We start from the raw sequence: 21,291 nt of genomic DNA on the forward strand, positions 1-21,291 counted from the left end.
TCTAGCAAGGTGTGAAAATCTCACCTAGGAGACAGTGAATTGCATATGGGCCATGAAGTAACAGCTCAGGAATGTGAAGTGGTGAAAATCTCATTTCCTTTGGTGTCTGACGGATTATTTCAGTGCATGGAAAATGGATGCCAGATGTGATACAGATAGCATTCATTATTATACTGACCAGTGAAGCCTGGTAAACACTTTCAATTATTTTTGGCCAATCTCTGACCAATTATTCCACCTCCATGTAGTAGATGGACCCTTTCACTCTGGGGCGGTGCATGGAATGAATGCACTGCTACCGCAGTCCGGTACAAACCTATTGGGTAAATCACATTACCAGTGTTGCGGTCCCCCGGAAGTCGTCGCTCTGACGCTGGTCCTGAACCACGTTACAGCGCAGTGACCTGAGTCAGCCCGTTAGTAGTTAGTCTATGGCAGTGATGGCTAATTTTGGCAGTCCAGCTGTGGTAGAACTACAAGGCCCATGAGGCATTTCAATACTCTGACAGCTCTAAGCATAACTCGGGGAGGCAGAGGCCTTATGGGATTTGTAGTTTTGTCTCAGCTGGAGTGCCAAGGTTAGCCATCACTGGTCTATGGCAACGTGAGTATTTATTTTTAAAAACTTTTCAATGCGATGTAGTAGCGCAGAAGTGTGTTGTTATAATATGCTTCCGTGCACTTCCTGCTTGGCCAGATGAGGAATGCTATGTAGTAACGCGGTATTCTCCTGAAGGCCTGATTTTGGCGGCGGGGGCATCCTGCCTTTTTGCAGTATTAAAGGATACCCGAACTGAAATGTGACATAATGAGATAGACATGTGTATGTACAGTGCTTAGCACACACATAACTATGCCGTGTTCCTTTTTTTCTTTCTCTGCCTGAAATAGTTTAATGTAAGGTAAGTGGCTGACTCAGTCCTGACTCAGACAGGAAGTGACTACAGTGTGACCCTCACTGATAGGAAAGTGTTTTATAGTTGGTATTTCTTATCAGTGAGGGTCACACTGTAGTCACTTCCTGTCTAAGTCAGGACTGAGTCAGCCACTTGCATACCTGATATTTAACTCTTTCAGGCAGAGAAAGAAAAAAAGGAGCACAGCATAGTTATTTGTGTGCTAGGCACTGTACATACACATGTCTATCTCATCATGTCACATGTCAGTTCGGGTATCCTTTAAATCGGTCTAAGGGTTTACAGCTATGGAAAACGCATATGCGATTCTGCCTAGTGTGACCAATTTTACCACCTCCAAGTAGTATGGGGGTAGGAACAGTGATTGGCCAATTATAATTTAAAGGTGTATGCGTGTGTACCCGGCTCAGATCTAAGCAAGATAACTGTAAGAGATAGCGGAGCCGCCGCCAGAGCGCACGTGGCGGCGGACTCCGCATCTCAAACTGGGGCCTCCGCAGTCTTACTGGTGGGTGGAGTAGGGCAGGCGGCGGAGTCCGTGAGCTCGGCGAACTCCGCCGCACAGTTGCTGCCTGGGGGGGTCGCCCGCTCTCTTGCCGGCACAGTCTCCTCATTATGCACGCACGCACGCACGTGCGAGGAGACAGGAACTTTATTCCTCTAGAAGGGGAGTCAGCTGACCAGGCCGGTCAGCTGACTCCAGCAGTAGTGTGGATTGGCTGGGGCTCTGGGGCGGCGCTGAGTAGCTCTCTGGCTACATATAGGACTTGCTGGTCAGTAGCAAGTTGTCTGCTGTCGTGAATACTTAGGTGTAAATGCTCAGACCTTAGCTCAGTCCCTAGGTGTTGATACCAAGGACTTCACACCTCACTTAGGATTATATTATATATTTATCTGTGTTTTGACTCTGGCTATCCCTGACTACTCTCTTCTCTTACCAATCTTGTACCTCTGCCTATCTGATTCAAAGTTGCCGACCCTGCGTTTTTTTCCGACTCTGAATCAGCCTTCCGTTACTGTACTGTTGCCGAACCTCTGCTTGTCTGACCTGTTTTCCTCCAGTGGAACGTCTCCCACTGGTGGGCTATCTCTGAGGCTTGCCTCTCCGAGACGCCTGCCCTGGCAGATGATTACTGTCAGGGGCCGAGATTCCTCTCTCTGTCTGGTTTGAGGATCTCACACATGGGGTTCCCATTCAGAGGTAACCACACCTCTGAGGAATTACCGTGTGGTGGATATTTCCACAAACGTGCAAATTATTACTGTCTCATTGTCAATTATTGTATTAGGCGTCCAGAGGTTAGTTGCACTTGTATTATTGGTGATTCTGCAGATCATCGATAATCGGGTGACATCTGTATTGTTGGCGATACTGCAGATCACCAATAATCGGATTCTCTCTGGTTGCTGACACCGATCCTTACAATAACATTTTGTATTAGCTCAGAACCATTAGACCAGTCAACATAGGGTGACCATGCGTCCTCTTTTCCCCGGACAGGTCCTCTTTTTCAGACCTGTCTGGGGCATCCGGCCGGTTTTTTGAAATGTCCGGGGAAGAAGAGAGCCTTTCGGAGCAGAACACGAGCCGGCTCTTTAAAGTGAGCCGAGCGGCCAAGCACAAGAAAGAGCCGATTCATCTAAAGAGCCGGAGACTGAGACTAGTCTAGCTTCTGTGGAGGCGCTGATTGGCTGCGGCGGCCAGCAGTGGTGTCTCTAGGGGCGTGCGCAGAGGCGGATCGCTCTGGGTGTCACCATGGCAAGGGGCTGACACCCAGGCAGAAGTGCCAGTCAGTGATGTCAGGGACCGAGCAATATATGCCTAGAGGAGTCTGCAGGTTCGGAAAGGGGGACCGACTTCATTCCTCCCATGCCCCTCCCCCCCTCCTGTGTCTCTCATGTTTGCAGAGCGCAGTGTGCGGCTCAAATGATACAAACTCCATCACCTACCCCTGATGTTCTCTCCGATTGTCCATCTTCATCACCAGCGCCGCTCTCCACTTCCCAGTTTCTGCATTCCACGTTATTACACTGGACGTGCAGGGAGAGCAGGCAGAGAGCGCACGGCTGATAAAGAACATGCACGATCACAGAGAAAACTTCAGGGGCAGGTGGGAGAGAGTTATCATTTAAGCTGTGCTCTGCAAATGGGGGCTCACGGGGAATGAGTGAGGGGGATGGGGGTTAGGTTGGTCTTTTCTGCGTGCAAGGGGAGAGGGGAGCTGGCAGTCCTGACTCCTAAAAGCTGCAGCAACAACTTTTACAACTCCCACAGCAGCTGTTACATGCCTGTGCAGTGTGCAGACTCGAGGGTGAGTGCTGAACTGACTAGAGCAGTCACAAGCAGGGCTGTCAGTGTAACTTGCTGATCCCCCTCCCTCCCCCGCAATGATGCTTTCCCTGTGCAACAAGCTAAGTGCACGGGGAGGAGAACTTATAGGGCACACGCTGCATGGTGCTGGAGGATTAGATGTCAGGTATTATTTGCTGCAGCTCCTGACTATCCTATCAACTTTTATTGCTCTTTTGTCCTGACTCCTCAACCCTTCCTACTCTAACAGACCCTTTCCTCACCTTCAGCAGGCTGCAGCCAGTCACCTCTCTGCCAAATGCTACTTTCTCCCCTCACTTTTAGCAGCTTGCTGTAATTTATCATCCTGCTGTCACCCTCCCCTGCTGCTAGCTCTCTGCTACCCTTTCCTTGCCTGCTGTCTCTTCTTTGCTACCCTCCCCTCCTCTCCCCTCACTGCCTCCCCCTGTCCCCTCTATACCAGCCTCCCCTCCCCTCCTGTCACCTGTATACCGCCCTCCCCTTCTGACACCTCTCTGCCACCTTTCTGCCATCCTTCCCTCCCATCACCCTCTCCCCTGCTGACCCCTCTCTGCCACCCTACCCACATGTCACCTCTATACCACCCTTCCGTCGCCTGTTGTCTCCTCTCTGCCACCCTCCCTTCCTGTCACTTCTATGCCACCCTCCCCTCTACTGCTAACCCCCTCTGCCACCCTCCCCTCCTGTCACCTCTATACTACCCTCCCCTCCTCTGCTGTCTATCTGCCACCCTCCCCACCTGCCACTTCTATGCCACCTTTCACCTCACTGACATCTTATGCAGCACTTTACAGAGTACATAGTCATGTCACCAACTGTCCTCAGAGGAGCTCACAATCTACTACTACCATAGTCATGGTTTAATGTACTACCATATTATTATGTATTTATACAGCACTGACATCTTCTGCATCACTTTACAATGTCACTGACTCTACTCAGAGGAGCTCATAATCAAATCTTTCCATAATCAAAGTCTAATGTCTCTACCATATTAGTGTATTTATATAGCACAGACCTCTTCTGCAGCACTTTACAGAGTACATAGTCATGTCACTGACATGGAGCTCACAGTCTAATCCTGTCATGGCCTAACCTCTTACCATATTATTATTATGTATTTATATAGCAGGGATATCTTTCTCCTCAGCACTTTACAGAGTACATAGACCTTTCCCTCAGAGCAGTTCACAATTGAGTCATAGCCATATTGGATAGTGGTAGCTGTCACTCTCACTCTTTCCTTTTTTGGGGGGGAGGGGGGGGAGGTGTGGGCGGAGGGTGCTCTCTGAATAATCAGCACCGGGTGTCAAATACACTAGGTACGCCACTGCGAAGGAGGCGGGACGCAGACAGCGGTTGGAGAGGCGGTCTGTCGGTCTACTGTAGCGGGTTAGGTTGCGCTGGTATGAGAAGAGAAGTGATGGAAGAAGCTGCAGCGGAGTTGGTGAGACCATCCCTATATAAATATAGATGTGTATTTGTAGATACCTCCATTTATGTATGCACGTGGCGGGACTGCCCTTCTGGTATACACATGTATAATATATTGCTGAGACCCTCACTGTACTGTACATATGTTTGTGTGGGGAAATGTGCTGTACATCTCATAGCATTTGTGGGGAAATGTGCTGCCAATCTCATTGCATTTGTAGAGAAATATGCTGCCAATCTGATTCCATTTGTGGGGAAATTTGTGGAAAAAACAAACGTCCCTCCATGCCCGCGAAGTTGGACAGCACACTGCTAAGGTCTTGTATATTTGGCCCCGCCCATGACCACGCCCACATGCTGTTGTGATCGTTCTCTTTTTTGGAAATCAAAATATGGTCACCCTAAGTCAACATATTTAATATAATGCTGTCAGAAGGGTGTGGGATGGATGAATTGGGTAGGAGAGGCTTTCAGGGGTGTGCACCAGGTGGATCCAAGAAGTTTAATTACTACACAAAAAGTGATATCTACTAGGTAAGGTCACTAACGATACAATTTGTTTACAAACGATTCCTCATATGAATGATTTAAAATGATTGTTTGGCACTACTAATGGACAAAAATCTCATAACCAATCTGATCAGATTAATTTTATTAATTTTTTATTTTTTTAAGGATTCTGTCAATCTGCTAGAACTGGTTAGGAGATTTTTGTCTATTAATGGTCCCAAGGTAGCATTTCCAAATATTCATGTGAAGATTTGTGCACAATAGTTTGGCAAAATGTACCATTAGCGGCCACCTTTTTAAAGACTTCCTCATCTTCACTTAAAGTATATTCAGCGTAATGAAGTCCTGGAAGGGATGGTATGGCCCTGATCTCCACATGGAGGTTGTCTGGGATTACATGAAGAGACAGAAGGATGTGAGGAGCCCTACAGCCACACACACCAACTTTTGATATAGATTTTTCATCTGTTCATTCAATGCATTTTTTTTTTTTTTTGAAGAAAATACATACTTGCATTTTTGACAGCATTTTTTGTATGTATTTATGTAAATGTCTAAAATATAGAATGATTAAGTTACAAATGCCAACATAATTGTTTGTGTGTATATATTATGCATGGGTACACAATATGTGTATAGTATGTATACACAATACATGTGTGTTTAATGTATGAATATAGATATACTCTGTATACACAATACGTTTGTGTATAGTGTGTGTGTGTGTGTGTGTGTGTGTGTGTGTGTGTATATGTGTACACAACACGTTTGTAAATTCTGTATATACACAATACATGTTTGTATATATTGTGACTATGTATACTCAATACATGTTAGTGTATCTTATGTGTTTATATACTATGTATAAACACAAATGTTTGTACATGTATGTGTATATAATATGAATACACAATGTTTGTATATAGTGTGTGTTTATACTATGCATACACAATACATATTTGTATATACTATTTAGTATGTATACACAATACATTTTTATATAATTATGATGTATTAATATAATGTATATACTATATATACACATTACATGTTTGTGTATATACAATATGTTTGTATATATTGTGAGTGTATATATACAAAATACAGATTGCATGTAGTATGTATACTCAATACATGTTAGTGTATATTATGTGTGTATATACTACTGTATGTATACACAATAGGTGTTTGTGTATATGCTATGTATACACAATAGGTGTTTGTGTATCTGCTATGTATACACAATAGGTGTTTGTGTATATGCTATGTATACACAATGCGTGTGTTTGTTTATGCTATGTAAACACAATGCGTGTTTGTGTATATGCTATGTAAACACAATGCGTGGGTTTGTGTATATGCTATGTATACACAATGCGTGTGTTTGTGTATATGCTATGTATACACAATGCGTGTGTTTGTGTATATGCTATGTATACACAGTAGGTGTTTGTGTATATGCTATGTATACACAGTAGGTGTTTGTGTATATGCTATGTATACACAATAGGTGTTTGTGTATATGCTATGTATACACAATAGGTGTTTGTGTATATGCTATGTATACACAATAGGTGTTTGTGTATCTGCTATGTATACACAATAGGTGTTTGTGTATCTGCTATGTATACACAATAGGTGTTTGTGTATCTGCTATGTATACACAATAGGTGTTTGTGTATCTGCTATGTATACACAATAGGTGTTTGTGTATATGCTATGTAAACACAATGCGTGGGTTTGTGTATATACTATGTATACACAATGCGTGTGTTTGTGTATATGCTATGTATACACAGTAGGTGTTTGTGTATATGCTATGTAGTCACAGTAGGTGTTGGTGTATTTGCTATGTATACACATAAGGTGTTTGTTTATGCTATGTAAACACAATGCGTGTGTTTGTGTATATGCTATGTATACACAATAGGTGTTTGTGTATATGCTATGTATACACAATAGGTGTTTATGTGTATGCTATGTATACACAATAGGTGTTTATGTATATGCTATGTATACACAATAGGTGTTTGTGTATATGCTATGTATACACAATGCGTGGGTTTGTGTATATGCTATGTAAACACAATGCGTGGGTTTGTGTATATGCTATGTAAACACAATGCGTGGGTTTGTGTATATGCTATGTAAACACAATAGGTGTTTATGTGTATGCTATGTATACACAATAGGTGTTTGTGTATATGCTATGTATACACAATAGGTGTTTGTGTATATGCTATGTATACACAATAGGTGTTTGTGTATATGCTATGTATACACAATAGGTGTTTGTGTATATGCTATGTATACACAATAGGTGTTTGTGTATATGCTATGTATACACAATAGGTGTTTGTGTATATGCTATGTATACACAATAGGTGTTTGTGTATATGCTATGTATACACAATAGGTGTTTGTGTATATGCTATGTATAAACAATGCGTGTGTTTGTGTATATGCTGTGTATACACAATGCGTGTGTGCGCGTATATACTGTGTATACACAATGCGTGTGTGCGCGTATATGCTGTGTATACACAATGCGTGTGTGCGCGTATATGCTGTGTATACACAATGCGTTTGTGCGCGTATATGCTGTGTATACACAATGCGTGTATGCTGTGTATACACAATGCGTGTGTGCGCGTGTATGCTGTGTATACACAATGCGTGTGTGCGCGTGTATGCTGTGTATACACAATGCGTGTGTGCGCGTGTATGCTGTGTATACACAATGCGTGTGTGCGCGTGTATGCTGTGTATACACAATGCGTGTGTGCGCGTGTATGCTGTGTATACACAATGCGTGTGTGCGCGTGTATGCTGGGTATACACAATGCGTGTGTGCGCGTGTATGCTGTGTATACACAATGCGTGTGTGCGCGTGTATGCTGTGTATACACAATGCGCGTGTGCGCGTGTATGCTGGGTATACACAATGCGCGTGTGCGCGTGTATGCTGGGTATACACAATGCGCGTGTGCGCGTGTATGCTGGGTATACACAATGCGCGTGTGCGCGTGTATGCTGGGTATACACAATGCGCGTGTGTGCTGGGTATACACAATGCGTGTGCGTGTGTGTGCTGGGTATACACAATGCGTGTGCGTGCGTGTATGCTGGGTATACACAATGCGTGTGTTTGCGTGTATGCTGGGTATACACAATACGTGTGTTTGCGTGTATGCTGGGTATACACAATACGTGTTTGTACATATATGTGTATTTACTATGAATACACAATGTTTGCATATATTGTGTCTATATTCCATGCATACACATTGCATGTTTGTATATACTATGACTGTATGTAGTATGTATACACAATACATGTTTGTGTAATTATATAATGTATGAATATAGTGTATATACTATGTATTACAGTTTGAGACTGTCAAAAATGAGTTTTTACAAAGTTTGCTGCTAAACTGCTTTTAGCTCTTTCAGTTGTATGTGATGTACTGAAATATTAGAAGCACTTCATACGTTTCAAAGGCTTTATTGACTATTACATGAGATTTATGCAGAAAGTCAGTATTTGTGGTGTTGGCCCTTCTGTTTCAGGACCTCGACTAGGCATTCTCTCTAACTTCTGGGTCAAATCTTGACTGATGGCAATTGGCAACCCATTCTTTCATAATCACTTCTTTGAGTTTCTCAAAATTAGTTGTTTTTTTGTTTGTCCACCCACCTCTTGAGGAATGACCACAAGTTTTCAATGGGATTAAGTTCTGGGGAGTTTCCAGGCCATGGACCCAACATTTGAATGTTTTGGTCTCCGAACCACTTAGTTATCCCTTGCCTTATGACACGGTGCTCCATCTTGCAGGAAATTGCATTGTTCATCACCAAACTGTTGTTGGATTGTTGGAAGAAGTTGCTGTTGGAGGGTGTTTTGGTACCATTCTTTAATTCGTGGCTGTGTTTTTTGTCAAATTGTGAGTGAGCCCACTCCCTTGGATGAGAAGCAACCCCACACATGAATGGTTTCAGGATGCTTTACTGTTGGCATGACACAGGACAGATGGTAGCACTCACGGTTTTTCTTTTCTTGACAAGCCTGTTTCCAGATGCTCCAAATAATTGGAAAGGGGCTTCATTGGAGAATATGACTTTGCACCAGTCATCAGCAGTCCAGTCACCATACTTTCTGCAGAAGATGAATCCTCTTTTGGAGATGATCCTGATGCTTGCTGGAATTTCTTGGACACCCTGAAGCCTTCTTAACAAGAATTGAACCTCCATTCTTTGAAGTTCTTGATCCTATAAATTGCTGATTTGGACGCAATCGTAGAAGCCACAATATCCTTGCCTGTGAAGCCATTTTTATGCAACGCAATGATGGCTGCATGCATTTTTGGTGAGCACTATGGTTAACAATGAAAGATCAATGATTTCAAGCATCGCCCTCCTTTTTACATGTCAGGTCTGCCATTCTAACCCAATCAGCCTGACACAATGATCTCCAGCCTTATGCTCGTCAACATTCTCACCTGAGTTAACCAGGTGATTACTGAAATGATATCAGTCAGCAGGTCTGTTAAAACCTCCCTGGTGTTCAATTTCCCCAGGATTTTTGTGCAAAAAGTGATAACATTTATTTTTAAAACTTTTTTTTTTTTTCCCCCCTGTAACTTGCCAAAATGTGTCAAGCATGGGTCTAGTATACAGTACAGGAGAGTATTGATGTGTATGCATGTTTATACTGTTCACAGCATGTTTTTATAGACAGATATATCTGTCCATACCGCTAGGGAGATTAAAGAGAATCTGTATTGTTAAAATCGCACAAAAGTAAACATACCAGTGCGTTAGGGGACATCTCCTATTACCCTCTGTCACAATTTCACCGCTCCCCGCCACATTAAAAGTAGTCAAAAACAGTTTTAAAAAGTTTGTTTATAAACAAACAAAATGGCCACTAAAACAGGAAGTAGGTTGATGTACAGCATGTCCACACATAGAAAATACATCCATACACAAGCAGGCTGTATACAGCCTTACTTCTGAATCTCAAGAGATCACTTGTGTGTGTTTACCTTCTGTCCCCAGCTTCTCTCATGCACTGAACATTACAGGCTTCCTGCAGACAGCTCTACCTATGTCGTTAATTCCTCAGTATGTGACAGACCAGCTCCTTTCACAGCCTCCAGAGGAGGATTTTTATCCAGCTCTCTTCTATCACTGATAAGATAGCAGAGAAGCTGCTGGCTTATGTAAATAAAACACACACTGGAGTGTGCATAGAGGAACAGTTCAACACTGAAGAACTTGGCAGCCTTCCAGACACAGGCCGACAAGTCTGACAGGGGAAAGATACATTGATTTATTACAGAGATGGTTATAGTAGAAAGAGCTACAGTAAGCCAGAACACATAAGAATAGGTTTAGGAACTTGTAGGATGGTAGAAAAAAACGTTGTAATTTTTGTTACAGAGTCACTTTAATGACCGCAATGAAATGCAGTGCAAAGGTTTATTGGAATTAAGTTAATTTTCATGGCAAAGGAGGACTATGCAATTCATCTGAACACTCTTCATAACATTCCGGAGTATATGCAAATTGCTATTATAAAAACTTAAGCACTAACTTTTCTAATTTCCAATATTTTTGACAGTCTCAAAACTTTTGGCCAGGACTGTACACAATGGGCTCTATTCTCAATGAGTTACCGCATGAGTTAAATTAGGTAGTGAGAAACACCGACCAAAATATCTCCATTTTGAAATTCACAAAAAAATATTTCTCCCTAAATTACCTCATGCGGTAAAAGTGAGGTAAAAGTTTGGTAATTACCTCAAAATCTATCTCCAATTTGAGATTCTCAATTGAAAAGTTGGTGTTAATTAAGGATATTTTTTTTTTATCCGCTACAAATGGTAGGTGATAATTATCACTTCTCTGCTTTTGGACTTCAGGATGGAGCCTTCTGAGCTTTCTTTGCTCGAGTTTATGTCAATTTTACACAGAAGGCAGAAAAGACGAGTGTATCTAATCTCAAGGCGCACTTTCAGACCTTGTACAGTCTTTTAGATGATTTAATAGATGCCGAGGAGGAAATTTCTCTCTGCTCTAAAAGAGAAGCTACAGTATAATTACCTTTTAAAGAGAACCCGAGGTGTGTTTAAAGAATGTTATCTGCATACAGAGGCTGGATCTGCCTATCCAGCCCAGCCTCTGTTGCTATCCCAAACCCCACTAAGGTCCCCCTGCACTCTGCAATCCCTCATAAATCACAGCCGTGCTGTGAGGCTGTGTTTACATCTGTAGTGTCAGTCTCAGCTGCTCCCCCCCCCCCCGCCTCCTGCATAGCTCCGGTCCCTGCCCCCGTCCCTTCCCTCCAATCAGCAGGGAGGGAAGGGATGCAGGCGGGGACTGGAGTTCTGCAGGAGGCGTGGAGAGCAGCAGACTGACACACTATAGAGATAAACACAGCCAGCTCTGACAAGCTGTCAGCAGCGTGGCTGTGATTTATGAGGGATTGCAGAGTGCAGGGGGACCTTAGGGGGGTTTGGGATAGCAACAGAGGCTGGGCTGTATAGGCAGATCCAGCCTCTGTATGCAGATAATATTCTTCAAACCCACCTCGGGTCTCTTTAAAGAAAAACATTTCTTTGTTATAGCTAATACAAATCTAACAAAAAATTTCCAGTGTATGTACTTCCTGCTTTCATGGAAGCAGACATAGGGTTAACATCCTGTGTTTACACATTAGCTGCTCTGCTGAGGCAGCTAGCTGGCACAGCTGAGAGCTCAAATTACAGTTGTGATTGTTCACAGATGAGGGGGAATTAGACAGGCTACATTATATACATATAGGGTGCATTTCTATAGGTTTTCATTCTGTCCAACAAGAGTTGAGGTCCCACTTTAAATGTGACAGGCTTTCCTGGGTCGTCTCTGTGTAATGGGTGGCAAGAATATGGGCTGCCCTAGAGTGGTCAAAAAAGCTTTATTTCCATACATATTACTGACAGTTTTATCACCCGTTTTACCGCACTTTTATGAAACATTTATCACACTTGGTACATGTTTTGTGAATACTCACTATTTTCACTATTTTTAGTGAATTATCACTGGAGGTAATTTTTTCACCCAAAAAAAGTTACCGCACATGGTTTTGTGAATAGAGCCCAATATGTTTGTATATATTGTGTGTATGTAGTATGTATATACAATATATGTCTGTATATATTGTGCATATGTGTACTTAATGCATGTTAGTTTGTATGTACTATGCATACACAATACGTTTGTATAGTGTGTGTATGTGTATATATACACATGGTTTTATATATTGTGTATGTATACGCAATACATGTTAGTGTATAGTGTGTATACTATGCATATGTATACACAATGTTTCTATATTTTGTGTGTATATACAATACATGTTTGTACATATTTGTATGTATTTACCATGTATACGATAAATTTTTGTGTATGTTTGAATACACAATATATTTGTATATAGTGTGTGTATGTATATACTATGTATACACAATACATATTGTGTGTTTGTATACTCTGTGTATACACAATACACGTTTGTGTGACTCTATAATGTGTGAGTATAGAGTATATACTATGTATACACTTTTGTTTCTGTATTCCGTGTGTGTATACACAATTTTGTTTCTATATTCTGTGTGTGTGTATACACTATGTATACACAAATTTGTTTGTATATTCCGTGTGTGTGTACAGTCCTGGCCAAAAGTTTTGAGACTGTAAAATAAATGGGTTTTCACAAAGTTTGCTGCTAAACTGCTTTTAGATCTTTGTTTCAGTTTTTAATGCGATGTACTGAAATGCAATTCTAAGCACTTCATACATTTTTAAAGAGAACCCGAGGTGTATTTAAAGAATGTTATCTGCATACAGAGGCTGGATCTGCCTATACAGCCCAGCCTCTGTTGCTATCCCAAACCCCCCTAAGGTCCCCCTGCACTCTGCAATCCCTCATAAATCACAGCCGTGCTGTGAGGCTGTGTTTACATCTGTAGTGTCAGTCTCAGCTGCTCCCCTCCCCTCCCCCCCACCTCCTGCATAGCTCCGGTCCCTGCCTCCGTCCCTTCCCTCCAATCAGCAGGGAGGGAAGGGATGCAGACGGGGACTGGAGTTCTGCAGGAGGTGGGGAGAGCAGCAGACTGACACTATAGAGATAAACAGGGCCAGCTCTGACAAGCTGTTTGTCAGCAGCGTGGTTGTGATTTATGAGGGATTGCAGAGTGCAGGGGGACCTTAGGGGGGTTTGGGATAGCAACAGAGGCTAGGCTGTATAGGCAGATCTAGCCTCTGTATGCAAATAAAATTCTTCAAACCCACCTCGCATTCTCTTTAAAGGCTTTTATTGACCAATACATGAGATTTATGCAAAGAGTCAGTATTTGCAGTGTTGGCCCTTCTTTTTCAAGACCTTTGCAATTCGACTGTGCATGCTCTCAATCAACTTCTGGGCCAAATCCTGACTGATAGCAAGCCATTCTTTCATAATCACTTCTTCAACTTTCTCAGAATTAGTTGGTTTTTGTTTGTCCACCCGCCTCTTAAAGAATGACCACAAGTTCTCAATGGAATTAAGATCTGGGGAGTTTCAAGGCCCTGGACCCAACATTTCAATGTTTTGGTGTCTGAGCCACTTAGTTATTACTTGCCTTATGACACAGTGTTCCATAGTGCTAGAAAATGCATTGTTCATCACCAAACTGTTGTTGGAAGAAGTTGCTGTTGGAGGGTGTTTTGGTACCATTCTTTATTTGTGGCTTTTTTTTTTTTTTGTCAAAATTGTGAGTGAGGCTACTCCCTTGGATGAGAAGCAACCCCACACATGCATGGTCTCAGGATGCTTTACTGTTGGCATGACACAGGACTGATGGTAGCACTCACAGTTTTTCTTCTCTTGAGACAAGTCTGTTTCCAGATGCTCCAAGCAATTGGAAAGGGGCTTCATTTGAGAATATGACTTTGCTCCAGTCATCAGTATCAGTCACCGTACTTTCTGCAGAAGATCAATGTGTCCCTGTTATTTTTGGGAGAGAAGTGGCTTCTTTGCTGTCCTTCTTGACACCAGGCTATCTTCCAAAATTCTTCACCTCACTGTGCATGCAGATGCGCTCACACCTGCCTGCTGACATTCCTGAGCATCCTCTGCACTGGTTGCACTCCGATCCCACAGCTGAAACCTCTTTAGGAGACCATCCTGGTGCTTGCTGGACTTTCTTGGACGCCCTGAAGCCGCCTTAAAGGACTTCCGAGGCCAAAATTAAGAAAATCACACTGTACCTTTTTATTAGCAGAATCCACGGAGGACATTCTGCCCGACCTCTGCTCCGTTCCGCCATCAATGCAGGTCTTTCCGTTCCCCTATGGCTTGACCCGATTCCACCTCTAAGATGGCTGCCGCCATGCTCTGCGGCTGCGCAGTTCGCTTTGCACTTGGGGAGCAAGCCGGGACCTAATAAGCGGCGGGAGGTGGGCAATAGGCTGCGCAGTCGTGCTAGCGGCAAAGCGTACTGCGCAGCTGTGGAGCATGGCGGTGGCCATCTTAGAGGTGGAATCGATGCGACCTGTTCGGTGGGGTTGGGCCAAGCCATAGGGGAACGGAAAGACCTGCATTGATGGAACGGGGTGGAGGATGGGCAGGATGTCCTCCGTGGATTCTGCTAATAAAAAGGTACAGTGTGATTTTCTTAATTTTGGCCTCGGAAGTCCTTTAACAAGAACTAAACCTCTTTTCTTGAAGTTCTTAATGATTCTATAAATTGTTGATTTAGGTGCAATCTTAGTAGCCACAGTATCCTTGCGTGTGAAGCCATTTTTATGCTATGCAATGATGGCTGCATGCGTTTCTTTGCTTGTCATCATGTTTAACAATGGAAGGTCAATGATTTCAAGCTTCACCCTCCTTCTAACATGTCAAGTCTGCCATTCTAAGCCAATCAGTTTAATGATCTCCAGCCTTGTGCTCATCAACATTCTTACCTGAGTTAACAAGATGAATACTGAAATGTTCTCAGCAGGTCCCTTAATGAAAGCAATGAAATGCAGTGGAAATGAAAGGCTTTTAGGGATGAACAGAACAGAACAGAACAGAACAGAACAGAACAGAACAGAACAGAACAGAACAGAACAGAACAGAACAGAACAGAACAGAACAGAACAGAACAGAACAGAACAGAACAGAACAGAACAGAACAGAACAGAACAGAACAGAACAGAACAGAACAGAACAGAACAGAACAGAACAGAACAGAACAGAACAGAACAGAACAGAACAGAACAGAACAGAACAGAACAGAACAGAACAGAACAGAACAGAACAGAACAGAACAGAACAGAACAGAACAGAACAGAACAGAACAGAACAGAACAGAACAGAACAGAACAGAACAGAACAGAACAGAACAGAACAGAACAGAACAGAACAGAACAGAACAGAACAGAACAGAACAGAACAGAACAGAACAGAACAGAACAGAACAGAACAGAACAGAACAGAACAGAACAGAACAGAACAGAACAGAACAGAACAGAACAGAACAGAACAGAACAGAACAGAACAGAACAGAACAGAACAGAACAGAACAGAACAGAACAGAACAGAACAGAACAGAACAGAACAGAACAGAACAGAACAGAACAGAACAGAACAGAACAGAACAGAACAGAACAGAACAGAACAGAACAGAACAGAACAGAACAGAACAGAACAGAACAGAACAGAACAGAACAGAACAGAACAGAACAGAACAGAACAGAACAGAACAGAACAGAACAGAACAGAACAGAACAGAACAGAACAGAACAGAACAGAACAGAACAGAACAGAACAGAACAGAACAGAACAGAACAGAACAGAACAGAACAGAACAGAACAGAACAGAACAGAACAGAACAGAACAGAACAGAACAGAACAGAACAGAACAGAACAGAACAGAACAGAACAGAACAGAACAGAACAGAACAGAACAGAACAGAACAGAACAGAACAGAACAGAACAGAACAGAACAGAACAGAACAGAACAGAACAGAACAGAACAGAACAGAACAGAACAGAACAGAACAGAACAGAACAGAACAGAACAGAACCTTTGTGGGTTTAGAGTTAAGACCAGGAGCAGTTGCGGCCTGGAGGTGCCTCGCTGGCCCCGACCCGCGGTCCGCAGCGTCGGCACCCCAGGCCTGCGGCCTGGAGGTGCCTCGCTGGCCCCGACCCGCGGTCCGCAGCGTCGGCACCCCAGGCCTGCGGCCTGGAGGTGCCTCGCTGGCCCCGACCCGCGGTCCGCAGCGTCGGCACCCCAGGCCTGCGGCCTGGAGGTGCCTCGCTGGCCCCGACCCGCGGTCCGCAGCGTCGGCACCCCAGGCCTGCGCATTTTCAGCAGCTTTTTGAGAATTATAAAATGTGGAGAACTGCAGTGCATCTTTTGAACTCTTTATTGCAGCTGCAGTAATGTTAATCTGCTGCTCCTCCCTCTTGCCATGGTATATTAGCCTCCACTGCTCGTTTTGTGGTTTTCACCTCTCAATCTCTCAATTGTACAAATTTCCTCCAACCATGCTCCAGCGGGCCACAGTCGGTCACATTGTTGTGATAGTTAGTACAGCATGGTCACAGGCGTCCCAGCCACCAGGCAAGGACAGACGGTGGACTGGAGTGCCGGGTGGGGAAGGGGAGCCACCACGGGGGGGGGGGGGAGAGCCCACCTTCCCACCTTCCCCCGCCAAATTGTGTGACCCCCTGTGGTGAACTGGCTGCAGCATAGACGCCGCGCCAGTTCATCCCCGCAGCTCCGCCTGCATAATCTTCCGGCAGGCAGGGCTATGGCAAGATGGCGTCTGAAGCCCTGTACTGGAGACTATTTGTGTCTCCAGTACAGGGCTTCGGGCGCCATCTTCCCGTAGCCCTGCTATCTGCCTGTCTGCAGGAAGATCGTCGGGGGAGCTGTGCCCAGGGAGAGGAGTCTTCTGCAGGTGAGTAAATACTTTACTTTGTATAGGTGATTATACATTCAGTGAAACACTGCCCACATTAGGATTATTTCCTGGGGAATGCTGGCCACATTACGATTATTTCCTGGCGAACGCTGGCCACATTACGAATATTTTATGGTGAATCATTGCAGTCAGGGGCGTAGCTTGGGGTGGGCGGGGTAGGACATGTGCCCCCGGGCGCTGGGTCCCCAGGGGCGCCCAGACGTGACTGTGAGTTTTTTTTTAAATACTGTATATATTTAATTATTTTCCTGCGGAGAGCAGGGTGAGCGATAGGCAGAAGACTTACTCTATTCCCGCCACATAGAGTGATCTTTGCTCTGCTACTCTGGTCTATTCTAGAATAGAGTATAGGCCTCTTACACAGTAAGACGTTGCGTTTGATGCAACGTTAAGGTCGCATAACGTGCCCATTGAAAGACTATAACTTGGACGTTATTTAGCAGTGCGCTTTGTGCACCGTTTTTGTCGCACAGTGATAGAACGAAAACAGCGCATGCGTAAAAAAAAAAGAAGAAAACATTACTGAGCATGTGCAAACAGTCTAACGTAGCTAAAAATGTGTATAACGCATAGCATGCAGCACTTTCATTTAACATGCAGCGTTAGACACCAACGCAACGTCTGCACTGTGAACAGCCCATTGAATTTTCATTGCTGTAAGTTATTGTGCGTTACATGTTGTTGTAACGTGCGACTTTAACGTCGCACTGTGAAAGAGCCCTAGGTCTTCTGCCACCTGCTCGCCGCTCCTATCTGGAGGGGGGAGCGAGAGAGCGGGGGAGCCCCCTGTGCCTCCCACTTCCTCTTCTCTCTGCTGCCACCCCTGCTGGGGGGCACCTGGCTACCTATTCTGGGGACTACTATACCCCTGACTACATATACTGGGACATATACTGGGACATATACCCCTGACTACATATACTGGGGACATATACCCCTGGCTACATATACTGGGAACCAGAGCCGGGACAAGGTCCTCCAGCACCCAAGGCTGAGACACCAAAGTGCGCCCCTCCATCCCTGCCACCCCAGCCGTCACACACTGATTGCTATTAGACTAAGAGGCGCCACAGGGCCCACACCCTCCCCAACACCTTAATATCTAGTTATCTGGCTTGCAGTCACTGCCATGTATCCCCTTTTCTTATTTCTTTCTGCTTCAAACACAATTAGGAATGACAGCTGAATTAATTCTGCACCCCCTCCTACACTGCGCCCTGAGGCTGGAGCCTCTCCAGCCTATGCCTCGGCCCGGCTCTGCTGGGAACATATACCCCTGGCTACATATACTGGGGACACATATACACCTGTCTACATTTACTGGGGACACATATACCTCTAGTTACATATACTGGGGACACATATTCACCTGGCTACATATACTGGGGACATATACCCCTGGCTACAAATACTGTGGACATATACCCCTGGCTACATATACTGGGACATATACCCCTGGCTACCTTTACTGAGGACACCTATATCCCTTGCTACATACACCCCTGGCTACATATACTGAGGACACATATACCCCTGGCTACATATACCCCTGGCTACATATACTGGGCACATATACCCCTGGCTACATATACCCCTGGGCACATATACCCCTGGCTACATATACTGGGCACATATACCCCTGGCTACATATACTGGGGACAGCTTTACACCTGGCTACATATACTGGGGACACCTATAGACCTGGCTACATATACTACGGGCCGCTATACACCTGGATACATATACTGGAGACACATATACCCCTGGCTACATATACGTGGACAGCTATACCCCTGGCTACATATACTGGGCACATATACACCAGGCTACATATACTGGGGACAGCGATACACCTGGTTACATATACTGGGGACACCCAGGGCTGCCATCAGAAATTTTGGGGCCCCTCAAACATCATCAGGCCTGGGCTCCCCCTCCTCCCTGGGCCTACCCACTGGCTGCTGTGCCCACCCACTAGACACCCCACCCCCATGTCTGTGCAAGAAGTGCGCAGCGGCAAAAAATGTGCATGGCTCCGACACTGATGAAAGCAGCATGCACAGCGTGATGTGGCAAAAAGTGGGCATGGCCATGGCATATTGTGGGTGGAGCCAAATACTAGCAAAATACAGGTAGTCCCCGGTTAACAAATGAGAAAGGGACTTGTAGGTATGATCTTATCCTGTATCCGTTCTCTTTTGCCCCCTCTTTTCTTCCTGTGCCTCTTTTGTCTGCCTCTGTTCCCCCTGTGCTTCTTTTATCCCCCTGTGTTACCTCCTGTCCCCTTCTTTCTCAGCTCGTCTACTTCCCCTAGCCAGGTATAGGTGCCCCTATAGTGCTGGAGCGCGGTGTGCTGGTTAGTAAGCCACAGGTTTGCAGCCAGCACATGCAGCCCTTCCAGCGCTTTGGAGGGGGGGGGGGTGCAGGGCCCCCAGAAGCCCTGGGCCCCTCACTGCAGTGTCAGTTATCCCCCCTGATGGCTGCCCTGGGGACACCTATAGACCTGGCTACGTATACTGGGGACAGCTATACACCTGGCTACATATACTGGGGACACATATACATCTGGCTACCTATTCTGGGGACACCTATAGGCCTGGTTATTTCCACTGGGGACACCTATAGACCTGGTTACCTATACTGGGGGCACCTATTTTGGGGGAACTGCTGCCAGATTAACTGTATTTTTTAAACCTTTTACACCACTGCTAAGGTCATGTATATTTGGCCCACCCCCTTTTTTGGCGTGGCGTGCAGGTCCTGGCTTAGAAGGCACATTCATAGTCTTTGTCCCCGGGCGCTGAAAGCCCTAGCTACGCCTCTGATTGCAGTATTATAATTTTATGGTGAATCATTTCTGCGTTAATATTATTTTCTGGTGAAAGATTGCCTCATTACTTTTAGCTTAGGGTGAAACATTGCTGCGTTATTTTTATCTACATCAGGGGGGCACCACACGGGGGAGGGGGGGGTGCCACAGGTTTTCTCGCCTGGAGTGACAAAATGGCTAGAGACGCCCCTGGGCATGGTCATATTAGTAAACAGTAATTACAGCCTGACTCGCTGAACCACATGGTAGCAGCAGCCAGCTCTGTAAGGGCGAGTTCAAATTGGGAGCACAAATCGTGATTTTGCTGCACAATTTAAAGTTTTTACTGTGATGTGAGTCCCGCTCAATAGAATGAGAATCACAGCTCCGCCCCATGCTAATGCCTATGAGAAGTGGGGAAAAAACTATGGATCACAGCCTAGGTCCAATTTGAGAGGGAGAGAGAGCAATAACTATAGAAATAAAAATAAAATAAAAACTAGCAATTGCAGCAGCTATCACAGACCACTAAAAGAAAGGCCTATTTGTGTGAAGAAATGGAGGTAAGATTTATTTGTTTGCTAAGTTGCATGGCCCTGCAGCGAGCAGTTAAAGCTGCAGAGTGCAGAAGTGAAAAATTGCATGGTTGCAAGGGGGGGTGTAAGTCTGTAGTCCTCAACTGGCTAAAATATTTGCTTTTGATTCCCCCCCCCCACCCCTCCAGTGACTCTATCTGGGTTTTTGGACACTGTAAATCATTATTTTTTTTAAGTAATTGTGGCTGCAGGGATACTGTGAAGGTTTTAGACATTTGCCTATCGTTAGTCAATGGGGCATCACAATGTTTTGTGATGTTCAGCCACTCCTAATCACAGGCAACTGCTAACAAGGCTTTGTGCTGCCCATAATTATTCATACCCCTGGCAAATTTTGACTTTACGTTACTTTTATTCAACCAACAAGTAATTGATGGGAAATGACATAGGTGTCTCCCAAAATATAATCTGATGTACAAGAGGCATTATTGTGGGGAAAAATAACATACATTTAAACAAAAAGTGACCAGTCCAAAATTATTCATACCCTTCAAACTGTCAGTCTGAGGGGAAATCCAAAGTTCTATACCATTCCAAATAGTCCAAGCTGTTCTAAAGCATCCTAATTACCCTGATTGATTTGGAACAGCCTCAGGACCTACTACACTATATTGTCTCTCCCCACTCTTCTTGAACCAGACAATAAGGGCCCTCTCACAGTATAAAGCGTGTCGGAAGGGGGCAATCA

General features: G+C 44.5%; 1 protein-coding gene across 4 annotated transcripts in view; it reads left to right on the top strand.

Annotated features, from left to right (window-relative positions):
• LOC137541174 (tubulin-specific chaperone D-like) overlaps positions 1-21,291 on the top strand; it is a 94,914-nt gene that overhangs the window by 57,455 nt on the left and 16,168 nt on the right. Inside the window, exon 1 of one of the 4 annotated variants that reach the window (XM_068262347.1) lies at positions 2,973-3,028. The exons of the other annotated variants lie outside the window; for them this stretch is intronic. The gene's annotated coding sequence lies outside the window, so the exon portion shown is untranslated. Of the gene's footprint in view, positions 1-2,972; positions 3,029-21,291 lie in introns of those variants that run through there. 4 annotated transcript variants of the gene reach the window in all.

Source organism: Hyperolius riggenbachi, chromosome 12, assembly GCF_040937935.1.
Source record: "Hyperolius riggenbachi isolate aHypRig1 chromosome 12, aHypRig1.pri, whole genome shotgun sequence".
Taxonomy (NCBI): domain Eukaryota; kingdom Metazoa; phylum Chordata; class Amphibia; order Anura; family Hyperoliidae; genus Hyperolius; species Hyperolius riggenbachi.